The following is a 17,833-nucleotide window of genomic DNA, read 5'->3' on the forward strand; positions in this document are numbered from 1 at the left end:
CTACAATCATTTTCTATCAGAAGTAATCAGTTCTTAGGATCTTTCTAGAAAGGGAAGACCCGTTATGTGAGGCCCACAAATTCCAACGTGTACCTTCTTTATTATTTTATTGGCTTCCGCAGGATTGACACATCTTAAGAATCCTAAGTTTGGAGTCCTCATAAAAAGGATTTCCCTACTTGGAAAATAATTCTTTGCCAAACGCCGGATTGTCTTCTTTTGATTGTTCTGGACTCTTCATGATATATTCCAGATTCTAAATACCTTTTAATATCATAGTACCATGGCATTCCATCAAGCTCCTCTTCAACGTGCGCACAATGCGCGGGTTTCTCCTTCAAGCTTATTTCCAAAGGATCAATGTAACTCTGATTTGGGTGTTGAATCATGGAGGATATAGTGGCCAAAGAGTTAGCAAACTCATTTTGTATCCTTGGGATATGTCTGTAATCAATTCCGTTAAATCTTCCACATAATTCCTGCACTATCTCCATATAAGGAGTAATCTTGGAGTTTTATACCGCCCATTCTCCCCATACCTGGTGAATCAGCAAGTCTGAGTCCCCAATGACTAGTAATTCATGAACACCCATATCAAGTGTCGATTTGAGACCTAGGATGCAAGCCTCATATTCGGCCATGTTATTGGTGCACGGTAAATGCAACTTGGCAGTTATCGAATAGTGTTGGCCTGTTTCTGACTCCAAAATGATTCCTGAACCTTTGAAATTGACCACCCCATCAAAGAACAACCTCCATCCAGGGTAACTTTCTGTAATGTCTTCTCCTATGAATAAAATCTCCTCATCTGGGAAGTAAGTTAGAAGCAGCTCATATTCGTTGTTAACTGGATTATCTACTAAATGATCTGCTAAGGCTTTCCCCTTGATTGCCTTTTGAGTCACATACACAATGCCAAACTCACTCGGCAACATTTTCCATTTGGCTAGCATTCCCGTAGGCATGGCTTTCTGGAATATATACATCAATGGATCCACTCTAGAAATGAGGTATGTTGTGTATGATGACAAATAATGCCTCAACTTTTGTGCAGCCAAGGTTAAAGCATAACATGTCCTTTCTATAAGAGTATAGCGAGCTTCATATGGCTTAAACTTTTTTCTCAAGTAGTACATGGTTTTCTCTTTCTTACCGGTCTTATCATGTTGCCTGAGGACACACCTAAAAGCATTTTCTGAGACTGACAGGTAAAGCAATAACAGACTTCCTTCCCTCGGTAGAACCAAAATCGGCGGCACGGATAAATATTTCTTGATTCAGTCAAAAGCCTTCTGACATTCTTCTGTCCACTTATTCAATGCATATTTCTTCAATATCTTAAGAATTGGCTCACATATACCGTTGACTGGGCAATGAATATGCTAATGTAATTCAAATGACCCAGGAAACTCATAACCTCTTTCTTCGTTCTAGGAGGTGGTAGATCTTGAATTGTCTTGATCTTGAACGGGTCTAGCTCAATGTCCCTTCTGCTGACTATGAAGCCCAGTAAGTTCTCGAATGGAACACCGAAATCACACTTAGCAGGATTCAACTTCTAATTGTACTTTCTCAATCTATTGAAGAATTTTTTCAGATGGGTCAGATGATTCAAACTCTCGTGGTATTTGATAATTACATCATCCATATACGCTTCAATCTCTTTATGAAGTATATCATGAAAAATCATCATCATAGCACTCATTCATGTTTCACTCACATTCTTAAGACCGAACGACATTACCCTATAATGATAAACACCCCAGGGCATAATGAAACCTATTTTTTCTGCATCTTCATCATCCATCAATATCTGATGATACCCGACGAAACAATCCATAAAATATTGTATTTCATGCTTTGCAAAATTATCGATGAGGATATGGATGTTGGGTAGCAAAAAATTATCTTTAGGAATGGCTCTGTTTAAATCTTTATAGTCAACACAAATTCAAATCTTGTCGTCCTTCTTTGGTACTGGGAAAATTTTGGCTATCCATGTTAGATATTTTATGACCTCCACAACGTTAGACTGAATTTTCTTCGTCACTTCTTCCTTGATCTTCAAACTTAAGTGAGGTTTGAATTTCCGTATTTTTTGCTTGACTGGATCAAATTCGGGATTGATCGGTAACTTATGCGACACAATGTTAGTGCTCAATCCCAGAATATCATCGCAGGACTAGGAAAATACATCAATGTACTCCCCCAATAAGAGAATGAGTTCTCTATTTTGTGTTTCTGCTAAGTGAAAACTGACACTTGTTTCTTTGATTTCATCATGATCCCCCAGGTTGACTATTTCAGTTTTCTCTAGGTTGGGATTCTCTCGATTCTCAAACTCTTCTACATATTCCACTAACTTCTCCTCATCACCTTCTTTCCAATTATCATCATTTCTCTTATTTTGTTCATCTAAGCTATGACATGACATGGCATTGGCAAATTTTAAATTACAACTACTGCAATAAATAAACAAATCAAGTTAGATGATAATAAGATAATAATAAGTTAATAGAATATATTAATGTAATCATATTTCAAAATAACTTCTTAAATAAAGGGAGGCCTTTTCATTGAAATTTGGGAAATAAGTACAAACTATGGCTCATGACCCGTGCAAATACGGGCCCATGCCTTTTTGAAAGTAGTAAAATACGAGAAAAAGTTTGAGACATAAAGGGGGATCATGGGGCCTCCTTCGGACCATCCCTAATTTTAAAAACTACTAGTAATTGTTCATTTATCTACCATGATGAGTGATGGGTTATAAGTAGAGTGGAGGTCCAGTTTTGTGAAGCTTCTCATGGTGCAGCCTTCTTCTCGCCACTGGATTTCGGGAAATCATCTAGTACAGCATTGGATCCTTCAAATATATTTCCTATCCCATCCCTCAGACCATCATAATTTGGCATATCACTCACAGTAAATGACGGGTACAGGAGCAGCAAGGGCCTAGACAGACTCACCTTTGAGTTATTCTTAATCTAATCCTCCTCTATCGGTTGGTATCCTACCCAATACTTAGACGCTTTCTCTGGGACTAAAATGGGCTCAATAATTCCTTCAAGATCCTTTCCCAAGCCTTTACCAGGCCCGAACCTACTTCTTAACATCACAGTCGTAATTATTTTGTAAAAAGTAGGCATTGCAGCTTTGGGCGTCAGATTTTTCTCCGCAACGCTTACAATTTCCACAGCATAAAACTTCTACCTTTTGAGATATCTTCAATCTCCGGAACACAACCATTGGGGTGATTCGCATAGATTGCTTCCCCTTGGATGAATATTTCATGATCCTCCCAAATAAACTTCAATAACTGATAAAGGGTTGATGAAAATTCCTTTGACCCATGGATCCATGGTCTTCCCAAGAGAAGGTTGTAACTAGGATGGATATCCATAACATGAAATTTAGCCTTGAATTCAGCAGGTCCCATCTCGATGTACAAATTAATTTTACCTATGGTATCTCTTTGCCTCTATCAAATGCCCATACATTTATGTGGCTTTGGCGAATTTTCCCCAAATCATAGCCTATTTAAACCAATGTGGAAAGAGGACAAATATTCAAACTAGATCCGTCATCTATCAGTACCCAATTAATCATATAGTCCTGACAAATGACAGTGACGTACAAGGCTACATTGTTCATTACTCCCTCAAACGGCAACTCTTCTACACTAAAGGATATGCAATGACTTCCCATAATATTTCCTATCATCCCAGCTAGATTCTTGACACTCATTCCTGCGAGAACATACGCTTCATCTAAGGCCTTTAATAAAGCTTGTCATTGGTATTGTGAACTCATTAATAATGCCAAAATAGAAATCTAGGTTGGAGTCTTCTCCAAATGTTTGAAAATTGAGTAGTCTTTCGGTTGCATACACCTCCAAAATACCTCGACCTCCCCTTTAGTGATTGTCCTTTTCTTTGAATCCTTCCTATTGGTCAAATCTTCAGGAATGTAGCAACATCCAGACCGTATCATTCCTTGGGCAGCTACGGTCTTTACAATAAATTCCTTTCTATGCGGAGGAGTGTACACCTGAGTTAGGGCCACCATTACTATAAATGGGGGCTTCTTATTGACACTTAAGGCAGCTATGGCTCTCTCTATCTTCTTCACCTCTTCCATCTTTTTGAACTTTTCTGAATTTATCTAAGTGATGGTCTTGCTAGACACCCATTCGCCCTTTATTTCAATAATGTTAACTGCAGCTCCCCTATGATTAGGCAATGGATTACTGTTAATATTTAGTACTGGTGACTTAAGTGTGATGACCTTTTGGTCAATCAAATCTTGAATCTTATTCTTTAGGCTAACGCAATCCTCAGTATTGTGCCCTACCGCTCCCGAATGATAGGTACAATGTTTATCGGCATGATAAAATTGGGAGTTAGGATTGATAAGTTTTGTTGGATAGGCTATAAATGACCGGCATCTTTTAATCTCCCAAAGAGTTGGGTGCAACTTTTGGCGAAAGGCGTAAAGTTCCAGCGAGGTTTTTTTTATGTTTCACGTTGGGGGTTATATTGATTTTGATTAGCAGGAGGAGGTACTTGATAATACTTTGGAGGTTCTTGGATGTTTATTTGGTTGTTTGGAAGAGTATCTTGAACATAAGATTGATAATTTGGCTGTGAAACTTGATAATAGGGTAAAATATTTAGAAACGGGGCTTGGTATTAGGATTGGGTGTAAAATACAGGCAGAAAACTTAATGATGGAGGTGAGGAAATAATATTTCTTTGATCCCCATTCTTAAATCATTGCTTCCCATGTGTTGTGCATTATCATGCGTTGGTGAAGGATTTCGTGTGATGCTCGAAGTGTCAATGTTTTCCACTACAATTAATTTTTCTTAAATCATCCTTTCTATTTCTGTTTTCAAAGCATGATAATTCTCAATACTGTGACCCTGAACATCAGAATGATATACATATCGTACAAGAGGATCAAAATTTCTTGAAGGCAGGTTAGGAGAATACCCAAAAAGAGGAGTGATAATGTCCCATTATACTAATCTCTAGAATCAACTAGCATATAATTCTTTAACTGGCATGAAACTATCCCTAGGCTTATGCCTTATTTTCTTGTTTGACTTGGATCAAACATCGATCCTATAAGGGCTTTGATATGTTTGTGGAGTTAGAGGTTGACTCTGAGGAGTTGGTGCGCACCATTGTGAGTAAAAAGGGAGTTGAACATATGATTATGCGCTATATACCAAATATAGAGGTGGAAAATAGAGTATAATGGATTTTGGGAGTGATTATAAAGAGCTTAGGTATGAACTTGGGCTTGAGACTGTGGGTAACGATGGCGTGGTCTTCTTTGACTTGCTCATTGTCCAACTACAATAGTAGTTGTATCTCCCTCATTCTTCTTCCCTCCAGTTTCCATTAATTGATTTCAATATCATCCCAAATGTTTCAAGGACTCCTCGTGTCCATCATGCTCCTCAAATTTTAATATCTCAAGGCTTGGAGAAAGGTTAGCACTTGAAGACATGCCCCAGTTTTTATATGAAACATCTTCTTTATCCACAAGTCCTACGGAACTTTTCATAGCATTTTTTACACTTTTTATTTTTTCCAACCATTTTCTTTTGCTCTTCTGGCATGCCAAGCTTCTTGGAAAGAAATTTTGGTGGTCCAATTAACATAGATGTGGGCTGAGTAGTATAATTGTGATCATCAAGAGTATTAAATATTATCTCACAAGAATATTAGGGAAGCACAATCGTTGGACGGAAAGCCAAGGTGGGAGCTTCAGTAAAAAGTTGGGCAATAGAAGCAGAAATGATAGGTGGTGCTATCAATGTGGTAGATTTACACTGAAGAGATAGAGAATAAGTGATGGAAGCATTGGAATATTTTTGGCTTAGCATGTTTTGATGCATCAACAACAGTAGAAAACTGCCTTTGCAATTATGATGGAAATCTCGAGGTATTTGCGCGGTCAATAGTGGGAAATGGAGGAGGAGGCATCCCACTGGTCTAAGCTTGATACATTTCCATCATTTATTGTCTCATTCTCACATTCTCTTGCTATAAACTCTTATTTTCCTGACTCTTTGTTTGATCTATGATGTAACTGTCTATATTTTTGTTAAACACAACTAACCCTTCTTTAGAATTGGTGTGATTTGAAGGACTAACCAGAATGCCACAAACCAACCACCTTTAACTAACTGAACAAGAGATAACAAATATGTTAGATCTCAACACTTTATCAAAATCTTTTTTCTTTGTTTGGGGGGGGGGGGGGGGGGGGGACCTCGCCTACACGCTTTTCTTTAATTCTAGCACATGCTTTCCCGCAAATTAGTCTGTCAAATGATCCTGTTACCCTACAAAATACAACAACTATCATGTAAGGGTGCTTTAGGGGTGAGTCTCCTACAAAGGACCAAGTGGGTCTTGCTAGGTCTCAATATGATGCAGATAAGCATGACCTAACGGCTGACCTTAGTTGGGGTCCACTAACAAGAATGTTCGAGGGAGCGTATAGTCGATAGTGGCTGTGACAACTTTCCACCTACTCCATACACCCAACAGCTCCCCCTCCTAAAATAAGGGTGACTCAACTAGAGATCGTGTACACATGTGTACTATGAGACTTGTTGCAAAATAAATGACTCAGGTTATGCAAATGATGACAGATATAAAGAGATAACACATAAGATAAAAACTATAAACTCATAGCACATAGGCACTCAAAAATGATAAAACAAATACAAACGATAACACAAACAATGTTTATACACCAATAATGTCAAAATAAGCCGATACAACTCCAAAAAATAAGATTAAATTCTGAAACTTCCCTAAGAAAGTCACCAGAGATATCACGCCCCTTTTCTACCAAAAAGATATAATTTTAAGTTTGAAAGAGTTCTTATTATTAAGTGACAAAAGAAAATAATTTATTCTGAAAAGGACCTTTAACAATCAAAACTCAGAGTCACCACTTGGCATAATCTGGTGTGCCAAGTCACCTTTGGAAATATTTTTCAAAATGGTTTTTGACTCTTTCAAAACTGGTCCACAAATAGAGATTTTGGTTAAGAAATTCTATTGATCGAGGAAAAGGTGTTAGGCACCGCTTGATCCTGTGGTTCGACCAGAGTCACTTCGTGAAATACATCAGCTAGTACGACATGATGAAATGTATAAACCAAACAGAAAACACAAACACACAAAAAAATAATCAAATAGTAAAAATTCCAAAATAGTGTCAAGTCTAATTTATTACAAACCGAAAAAAAATGCTAAAATTAAAACTAAACTATTCTGACTATTCTATTCTATGCTTTACCCATGCTTCGGGTTTTGATCCCGATTGGTCTTCTAAGTACAAAGTATCATGGGGCATCCCCCGATAATGAATAAAACTTTCCTCAGGGCATTTCCTGGCCAAATGAGTACAAGAAACTTAGATGCGGTGAAATAAAGATCATTCAACACATTCAAACTTTCAACAATCCATAATCCCTAAGTTTTGCCTACTCGACCTAAGTTTTCCCTACTGATCCTCGGCCTAACACATGATACAATTGGGTTTGACAAATTAACACTTATTTCAAATCAACTAACTTATCAACTCAAACCAATATGCGCTTTTACCAATTTCAATTCCCCACCCCAAGTTTTATCTTTATCATTGATTAAACAAGTCTCAACTGTCAATTCAAAGCTTTCCCTTACGAGTTTTCAAAAATCCAAATCAACCGTCAACGAAAACACACCACAAGGAATCAAAATATGCTAAGAACATCAATCATTCATACCCACAAATAAATAAAATTCAAGATAAAAGCCAAGAAATGAGAGTAAGAAAGAAGGACCTCAATTAGAGTTTTCAAAATTCAATAATACTCGAATGAAAGAAGAAATTCGTGCCGCAAATCCTCGAATCAAACCATAATTACAAAACTCCAAATTGATATCGTCTACCTTAAATTTTGCCCACACCTGCTTCTATTTTTCACTAACCCAAACCAAAATTGACGAAAACCCACACCTAATTTCACATCAACAGGTCTGTTTTAGCTTTTTTGGTGGATTTCGCTGGAAATAGAGATGGGGGTGGAATTTAGATATTTTAGATGAGTTTTCTAATGGTGATGGCATTTGTCAATGGGAGTTTTCCAGAATCAGTACAGAGGGGTCAGATTTAGCTTATTTGGTTGTCGATCCACATTATTTTTGGTGATGGTTGATCGAAAAATATGGGGAAGGGGCTAGTGGTGTTTCATGGCAGTGGATGAGCTCTTTTTCAATGAAATTTTACCAAAAAATTAGAACTGATAGATGGTGGAGTTTTTCAGTGACTATGGTGGTTTATACATGGCTGTTGTTGTTGTTGTTTCGTTAGAGCTCCAGTGAGCTCTGGAAGTGATGGGAGTTAGAGAATGGATCAAATTCTAGTCAACATTGGTGTTTCCCAGTGAGAAATTCCCAGAACAGTCAACCCTCATCTTCTTTTCACCTCTCTCGCTTAAATCTCTCTCCTACTCTATTCTTCCCCTCTATTTTTGTACTTTTTTTTATTTTTGTGGGTATGTGTAATGTGATATTTTTGTGTGTATGCAGTGCGTTTTTGATAGTATGTGTCTGTTGAGTATGTCATTGTATTATTGTTGTGTAGGTATGTATTAGAATTTTCTTGTAGCCGTAAGTATAGAAGAGAATATATGGGTGTGTAGAGTGTGTATTCTGTATATGGAAAAATGGAGGCTCCCTTGTATATGTGTGATGTGTATGTGATATATTTTGTTGGGAGTGGCCAAAACATGATAGAGGTAGGGGCCTAGGGGAGGGGGTACGTGGCTTAAGGGGTAGGGGGTATGTGGGGTAGGGTGTTAGGTTGTTTTTTTGTTAGCGTGAGGTGTTAAAGTTGTTATGGACTTGGTTATTTTTTGTCCTTTTGGGGAAAAATTATGGAATGGTGTGGAGTGTATGGTAAGGAGAATTAAATAGGTAAAATTGACATTTCGGAAGGATTGAATTACGTGTCTACAGCCGTTAATTTTGTGAAAAGGTCCAATGGTGTAGAAATAGGAAAAAGATGTAAAGCATCAAATTTTGTCAACAAATTCATAATAAACTTACATTGAGATAGAATCAGTCCATACGATTCTTTGATGACTTCCAAACCCAGAAAAAAATGCAAATTTTCAAGATCTTTAATCTTGAACTCGGCATCTAAGAGAAATTTTCAAAGCCTGTAATTCTGCTTCACCATTTTCTGTTAATAGTATGTCATTGACATAAACTGCAATAGTAAAAATTGAATTATTTGATTTCTTAAAAAATAAAGAGTAGTCATTTAAAGAATAACTGAATTCTTTGAAGTTGAGTGTTGTAGTAAGCCTTGAGTACCACTCTCTGGATGCTTGGTTAAGTCCATAAATAGAATTTTTCAACAAACAAACATGGTTAGGTGAAGGTGGAGTAATCCCAACAGGGAATTTCATATATACTTCTTCATTAAGATCGTCGTGTAAAAATGCGTTATTGATATCCAACTGAAAAAGGACCCATCATTTCTTTACAGCAATAACAAATATGCATCTCACATTAGTCATTTTTACCACCAGTGAAAATATTTCATTGTAATCCACTCTCTCTTTTTGTATATCACCTCTAATAACCAATTAGGCATTATACCTTTCAATACTCCTATCTGAATGTTTATTTATCTTATAAACCCATTTGCAGGGCAATGTTTTCTTTCCTTGAGGTAAAACAACAACATTCCAAGTCTTATTCAAGAGCTGCTATTTATTTATCCATAGCTTCTTGACATACTGAAGTATGCATTTTCTACTCATAGTTAACAGGTTCATAAATACTAGAAACAGTGTTGAGCATGACTTGGTTAGAGGAAGAGAACTCATTGAAAGGAAAAAAATAGGGGTCATGGGACTAAGAAAACATAAAGAACTCACATCTGTGAATTAAAGAGAATTACAAACATAATCCTAAAGATAAGATGGTGTTCTAATTATCCTAGAAGACTTTCTAAGCGCGGTTTCCCATATTTGATATGGATGAGAAGAAGTGCAATCTTCAGTAGAAGTAGGAGAAGTGGATAAAACGGAGACTGGAGAATGAGGAACTGGCTTAGTGGAATTAGAAGTTGGCATAGTAGGGTCAATAATTGAAATAGTAGAAGGTGAAGTAAGATAATCAAATTCTGATTCTGATAAATATAAAGGAAAATTAGAGTTTTTAGGCGCATTAGAAATATAAAAATTTGATGAAGAAGAAATAGTGTCAGGAAATAATTTTTGAAAAATATTTTACTTATCCAAAAAGGAAAATATTTTTCATGAAAAATCACATCTCTAGAAACGAAAGTATTCTTTGTTTTGAGATTAATTACCTTATAACCCTTTTTTCCATAAGGATATCCTAAGAATACACAAGGCAAATCCCTTAGATCAAACTTTGTTCTATGATTAGATAAGGTGGAAAAAAAACATAGACAACCAAAGTATTTGAGATTTGAATAAATAGGTTTAGAAAAGAACTTCAAAAGGTGATTTATGTTGTAAAATTGAGAAGGAAATCTATTTATAAGGTAAGTTATTGTTAACAAGTATTCTCCCCAATAAATAATAGGTAAATGAGATTGATATAGTAAAGCCCTTGATGTTTCTAGTAAGTGTTTATATTTTCTCTCTACTATTTCATGTTGTTGTAGAGTGAAAACACAAGTAGTTTGGAGAATTATTCCTTTTTTAAGAAAAAAATCAGATTGTATTTTACCACTTCCTAATTCAAAAGCATTGTCTGTTCTGATTATTTTAAACTTGGTATTGAATTTTCTTTCTACCATGGAAAGAAATGATTATAAAATGGGAAAAGCATTTGATTTAGTGCTACGAAGATGAGTCCAAGTGACTTTACTAAAATCATCAATAATTGTTAAAAAAAAAATACCTAAAACCATCATGTGTGGTGGTTCTATAAGGTCCCCAGGTATCCACATGTATAAGATCAAAAATTGCTTTAGTGGAAATAACACTTTTAGAAAAAAGTAACTTTGATTGTCTATCCATTGGACAAATAGCACAAGGAGAAGAAAATTTTGAACAAGAAAAAAAAACTGAAACAATCTTCTTCATATTACTCAATAGCATATGTCCTAACCTATAATGCCATAGTCTTTTTTTTTTACATTGGAATCAAAGAAACTCAAATAAGAAGTAAATACATTTGCTACTGAATTTGCAAGGGACAAACTATTAGAGTTAAAACTAGATAAACTTTTTGTAGACTCTGTTGGTTGACTCTTTGTAGAAACTATTAATTGAGTTGAATTGAACACATATAGACCTACTTTTTCTCTACCAAGCACCAGAGGGCTCTTCATTGAAGGGCTCTGCAACATGAAACAAGTATTAGGAGTGAAAAGTATGAATTTTTAAATTATTTACATAATTTTTTAATAGAAAGAAGATTGAATTTGAAAGATGGAATGTAAAGGACATTATGTAGTAGTAGATTACTTAAAAGATATATAGATCCAGAATGAGCAATTTTCACTTAATGGGAATTGTAAAAAGTAACCATGATAAGTTTGGACATAGGACTTACATTAGAAAAGAGATTTTTACTGAAAGTCATGTGCTCAGAGGCTCCACTATCCATTATCCAAGAATCACTGTCAACTTTAAACAAGTAAGCATATGAATTGAAAAACTTTTTCATACTAGCACAAGTGAAATTAGCAGATGCATCAGTGGTTCCTGTATTTTTTTGATTCATTTTCTACAAAATCTGCATGAGTTGTGCAACATTTTCTTGACTGAGTGACATATTATCTGCAAAATTATTCAATTTCTGCGCATTTTCTTCACCTATTCCAAAAACATTGTTAATTACAGCCCTTTTCTGGTACCTTTTGTTCTTGGTAAACTTGAAATCTATAGGAAATCCATGAATTTGGTAATACTGATCAATAGTGTGCCCTACTTTCTTGCAATAGTTACATATCAGGTTATTTTTCTTAATGAGATTGCCTTGTTGAGTCTTATACTCATCAAATTTTCTTCCACCTCCTTTACCAATAAGAAAAGATGCTGATTCTCCTAGGTAAGTAGGAGTAGCATGAATTTTTGTCTGTTTTTCATCTTGAATCGCAAGAGAATATTCCTGACCAATGTTAGGGAGAGGTGAAGACAACAGAATATTATGACTAACCCCTATGAAGGAGCTATTCAGACCCATAAGAAATTGGAGCAGCCTCTCATCTTGATGGGCTTTTTCTCCCTTTTCTTTTGCACCATATTCACACTCATAAGTACAAGCATAAAAGGTCTTAAGATCATCTAACTCATCCCATAGACTTTTTATTTTAGTGAAATAAGTAGAAATACTTGAATTTCCTTGATCTATAATATTTAAATCCTTTTGTAATTAAAATAATTTTTCTTCATTGGCCTAACCAAATATATATTCTAGGTCAAATCATAAGACTTTAGCACTTTTGAAATATAGGACAGATTCAGCAATTCCTTTGCTAGGGAATTCAAAAGCCAAGACAAGACCACGTTATTACATCTTGCCGAGGCTGTCTAAAGATTTGTATTAGTAGGAACAACTAGAGATCCATCAATGAATCCTAGTTTGTTCTTGGATGAAAGTTCAATCATAACTGCCCTTCTCTAGCCACCATTACTCCTTCCATCAAAAATGGTGGAGACAAGTTTCATGTCGGGATGATCAGAAGGGTGTTTGTAGTAAGCATATGACGAGTCAACTACATTAACTATAGGGATTTCATCACTTTTTTCAGTATTTTAATTTGGAAGATCTTGAACATCACCCATTTTAGTAGATAAGAGAAAGAAGAAGATGAATACTAAATAAAAGAGAGAAAAAACAATACAGAAATATGAATACTAAATGAAAAAGAGAGAAAAAAATAGGAATATGTAGATGAAAAAAATAACACTACTCTTGATACCATGTAAAAATAAGTAAAGAAGAAAAGACAATATGTGAAAGAATAACTTTGTGTATTCTTGAATGAATAATAATAATACAAACACCTCTATTTATATAAGTAGTTAAACCCTAAACTTTAACAATTAAAGAAAACAAAATATTACATATACCCTAAAAAGGAAAATAATCTCTAGAGTACTAAGAAAATATATTTTGTACACTAAAAATGATATTCTGTATACTTAAAAAAATATTCACCTAAATTAGAAAATCCCAACAACTTCAAGGCTTAAATCTAGAAGAATAATATGTTAGGATTTTTGCCTTGAGTTTTCTACCAAGCATAAGCTTTACTTTTCTTGAAAGAAAAAGAGATAATACCCAATTACCCCCTGAACTAAATCCAAAAAGGCTATGACACACTCAACTTAAAGGGGGTCCTATTACCCCCTGAACTGATTAAAAGTGTAATTTTGACACCCTTAGTGCCTACGTGGCACAACACACTGAAGTATCCACGTAGGCACACGTGTGTGCCATGTAAGTGCTACGTAGGCACTAAGGGTGTCAAAATTATTCTTTTAATTAGTTTAAGGGGTAATAGTATCACCTTTAAGTTGAGGTATGTCATAACCTTTTTGGGTATAGTTCTGGGGGGATAATTGGGTATTTTCTCAAAGAAAAATAAAAGTAATATCATAATTACTTTTACTTTTTCTAAAAGAAAAATATAATTCTTTTCATATTTGGATTTTCTCTCAATAGGTTTTAAGTTTTTGCAATATTATTTTTAATGTGTAGGTCAGTTGACCAAACCATATTAATAATATATTTTTATATTATATTTTTATTTGTCATCTAAATTATCGCCTCTATGATTTGCAAATTTTAAGCTTCCGCATACCACCCTTTCAATTTCAAACTCAACAAGTGGTATTAGAGTTTATGGTTCAGTGGTTCGATAGTTCAGATTGAGAACATATTGAGATCAAAGTTGCAACCAATTTGATGATAATGAAGATTTTTATCTAGTTACATGTGGAGAAATGTTTTCAAAGAAATTTTAAACAATCCTGTTTCTAACTCATCATTAAAACGAAAATCAATTTTCAACCCATGTTTATGGGCTCCAACTTTCAAGTTCTGTTTACTTTCAACATTTGGGCTTCTTTTAACTTGTGCATATACTTTAAATACATGAGCTTCACTATTAACTGGTGCTCACTTTTAATGGACATGACTCCACTTCCAACCCTGTTGACTTATAATACAAGACTCTAATAATATCATCCCATGCTCTTATTTTTAACTCATAGGGCTCCAATTTTTAACTCATATCAACTTTTAATTATGGTAAGCAATAATGATATATGAAGATCATGTAAAGAAGGAGGATCAATAATATTTTTTTAGAAAATCAAGCCAAAAGGGAGAGATTTGTTCGGATTTTTGCCTTGATTTTCTTACCAAGCTTAAGTTTTACTTTTCTTAAAAGGATAATAAAAGTAATATCATAATTACTTTTCTTTTTCTAAAAGAAAAATATAATTCTTTTCATATTTGTCTAACCTCGAAGGTTTTGAAACTATTTATATAGAAGACCTCTTTTACATACAACAACACAGTAGCATCCACAATGTAGTCATTTAAGGGTCTTGTTTAGGGGGAGATTTTCTCTCAATAGGTTTTAAGTTTTTCAATATCATTTTTAATATGTAGGTTGTTTGACCAAACCATATTAATAATATATTTTTTGTATTATATTTTTCTTTGTCATCTGATTTATCTCTCTATGATTTTCAAACTTTAAGCTTCCGCATGATACCCTCTCGATTTCGAACCCAACATAATATTGAATTGTGTGTACATTAAATTTTTTTCTTCAAATAAAAGATACACATCTTATTATATTTGAGATTGTCATTAATCAATAGCACTAAAAAGATTAGAATATAAAAAAGCTTGCGTAAAAATCAAATCAATTTTACCTTTGGTATTGTCACAATCCAATAATTTTAATTGGCTAAGAGGGAACCTACCATATCTTATATACAATTTCTATTCATTATCAATCATCAAGATGAGTGAAAAACAAAAATATGTAGAAAATAAGATGCAATATAGTTAAGTCTGAAATTAAATTTAAATCATAATTCAAATATGAACAACAATAAGTACAAGCCCCAAGAACTAGTATCACAAATACAGGAGTGACTAAGATTCGATGATATAGGTGTACATGCTACAAAGTTGTCTGAAATGAATAAACACATCAAATCTAAATAGAGTTAGAATTCAACATTGTCGAATCAAAGCAGCTTACCCTAAACTCCGATAAGTCACTACAAGTCCAATGATGGCTCAATCACCACATGAATATACACCTAATCCTGCACATAAAAGGTGCAACGAGTATAAAGTGAGTTAGTAAATACATCTACTCAACAAATATGGAATGAAATGAAATGAAATGCAAATGCAAATGCACATGCACTGGACAACAATATTACCCTATGCTCAATAAATCAAAATCCCCTTGAAATCACTCTACCTTAACATATATAATATTTTTAAAAATTATTTAGTTGTTATATGTTATGTATCTGGATAGTAAGATGTCATTGAGGAGTTTTGACATCACTATTGGTGATATTTATGTTGATTTAGCTCCAACTAATTGATGTAGGAATTCAACTTAAGGTTCATTTGATCATTGTTTGTGTAACGACCCTCATGGCTATTTTGTGACTTCTACCTCTTTTCCTTGATTTGAGACTCCTCATAGCTTCTTTTAACCGTTTGTGACTTGTGAGAATGGGTTTCATGATTTCTGAGGTGATCAGCTGTATTTTGATAGAAATTTATCTAGTTTGAAACTTAAAAGTTTAATCAAAGTCAATATTTGGAGCTGGAAGGTCGACTTTGGGTTTTGGTGATTTCACTAGATTTGGAGGAGAAGGATTTATGATATATGACTTAATTGTGTAAGGTTTTGTGGCTCATTTGCTAGTCCTTTGAGGTAGGTTATGGCGTACTCTTTTAGACTTTTCTTGGGGATAGTTTATTGTACAAATCATGTTATCTATTATGTGTATCGATTGGTTAATTTGTTGGGAAAATGACTTGTTACTATGAAATCTAGGTTGGAAGTTAGTTGATAGACACTATATGACTTGAAATATTTGTTTGTTGTGCATCACTAATTCACTATGTTTTTCATATGTTATATTGTAACTTGATGAGATATTGTTCCAAGGGAACTGTAATAGATACGCATATTTCTATTATATTTGAATTTTTTTTATCATAATTATTATGTATATACATTCATTTAGATGAGTATATAAACCATACGAGTCCCATATGAGACCAAGCTCTGGCATGCAACTAGTGATAGCAGGTGTATACTATTAGGATTATTGATTGTTACATTTTATTGAATTGCATATCATTATTTTATTTTATTATGAACCTCATTGATAATATGTCTCTATTGTGTTTCATGTTTCTTTATCGGACACTGCTGGTCAACTACTTATATTAGTTTCTTTGAGTTATTTAATTATTGTGTTGATATAGTGAGGTTCATATAATACTTTGTATGATATATCTGCATAACTCTTGCTTGATCGATCTGTGACACCTATCGAATGCACGTGTTATTATGCTCATATTAATCTTGTTGCATTTTTTTTATGTATATCCTAGTGCTAGCAGGTCTTGTTGATATTCTGTTTGGGGCAAATTGCTTCTGGAGTTTTGATAAGTTAGTTAGCGTTCAAAGTGATGCTGGACTTACTTTTTTGTTTTTACTATTTTAGACAATGTTATAATTTTCAAGACATTTTTAGTAATCTAAATGCTCTTGTACGAGTAATTCTTTACAAATAAAAGACCTTATTTTAGTTCTAATTCACATAAATCTATATAGTCCTCTTGCAATATAGAGAGGTTTATATTAGATATATTTCATAGTTCGCACAATGACACTACCAAATAATAGTTGAATTTTTAATTGATTATAATGAGTCAAATTATTAGTATTTCATAAAATATAATAAAGTTGTTACATTATGAACAATTAGTGAGCCAACAAAAATTAAAAATATGTGCAACGTAAACCGTTGCTCATTAGGATTTAACAACTTTCTAAATAAGATATGAAAGTTTAAATATTGAAGCATTTTAAGAACATACTTAATTCTACTAAATCAAATTGACCTAAAAAATTTATTCTGAATAAATTTATTACCAAATTCGTGTTAAATTATCTAGATTTATTTGAGATTATATTAATATATGGTATAAATAAGCTTCCCAAATCAAAGTGTCTTAGTAAATTTATCACCAAGTTCTGACCTATCTAAATTTACTTGAAATTATAGTAATATGTGGTATAAACAACCTTCCAAAATCAAATTGTCTTAATAAATTTATTCCAAATTCTTACCAATTTTTATAGATTTACTTGAAATTATATTAATATGTTAATAAAATTTTCTGAATATATTTATTACTAAATTCATATCAGATTATCTTGAAATCATTTTACCATATGGTATTAACAAGCTTCCAAAATCAAATTGTATTAATAAATTTACTACCAAATTCGAACAAATTATCTAGATTTATCTGAAATCATTTTACGATATGGTTATAACAAGTCTCACTATGCTTCTATAAATATATTTCAATGCTCCTCTTCTATCTTGACAATTAAGTATTCGCTCATATATTTTCTCCCAAAGAAATATTAACAATTCTCATAGATTCATTCTTCCTCTCTTGTGTGAGTACCAAATAACACCATGAGTTTAAGTGAAAAAATAGCTAGTTTAATAAAAAAAGGCAAAAGAATTATAAAT

The sequence above is a fragment of the Capsicum annuum genome, chromosome 10 (assembly GCF_002878395.1).
Source record: "Capsicum annuum cultivar UCD-10X-F1 chromosome 10, UCD10Xv1.1, whole genome shotgun sequence".
In the NCBI taxonomy this organism is placed as follows: domain Eukaryota; kingdom Viridiplantae; phylum Streptophyta; class Magnoliopsida; order Solanales; family Solanaceae; genus Capsicum; species Capsicum annuum.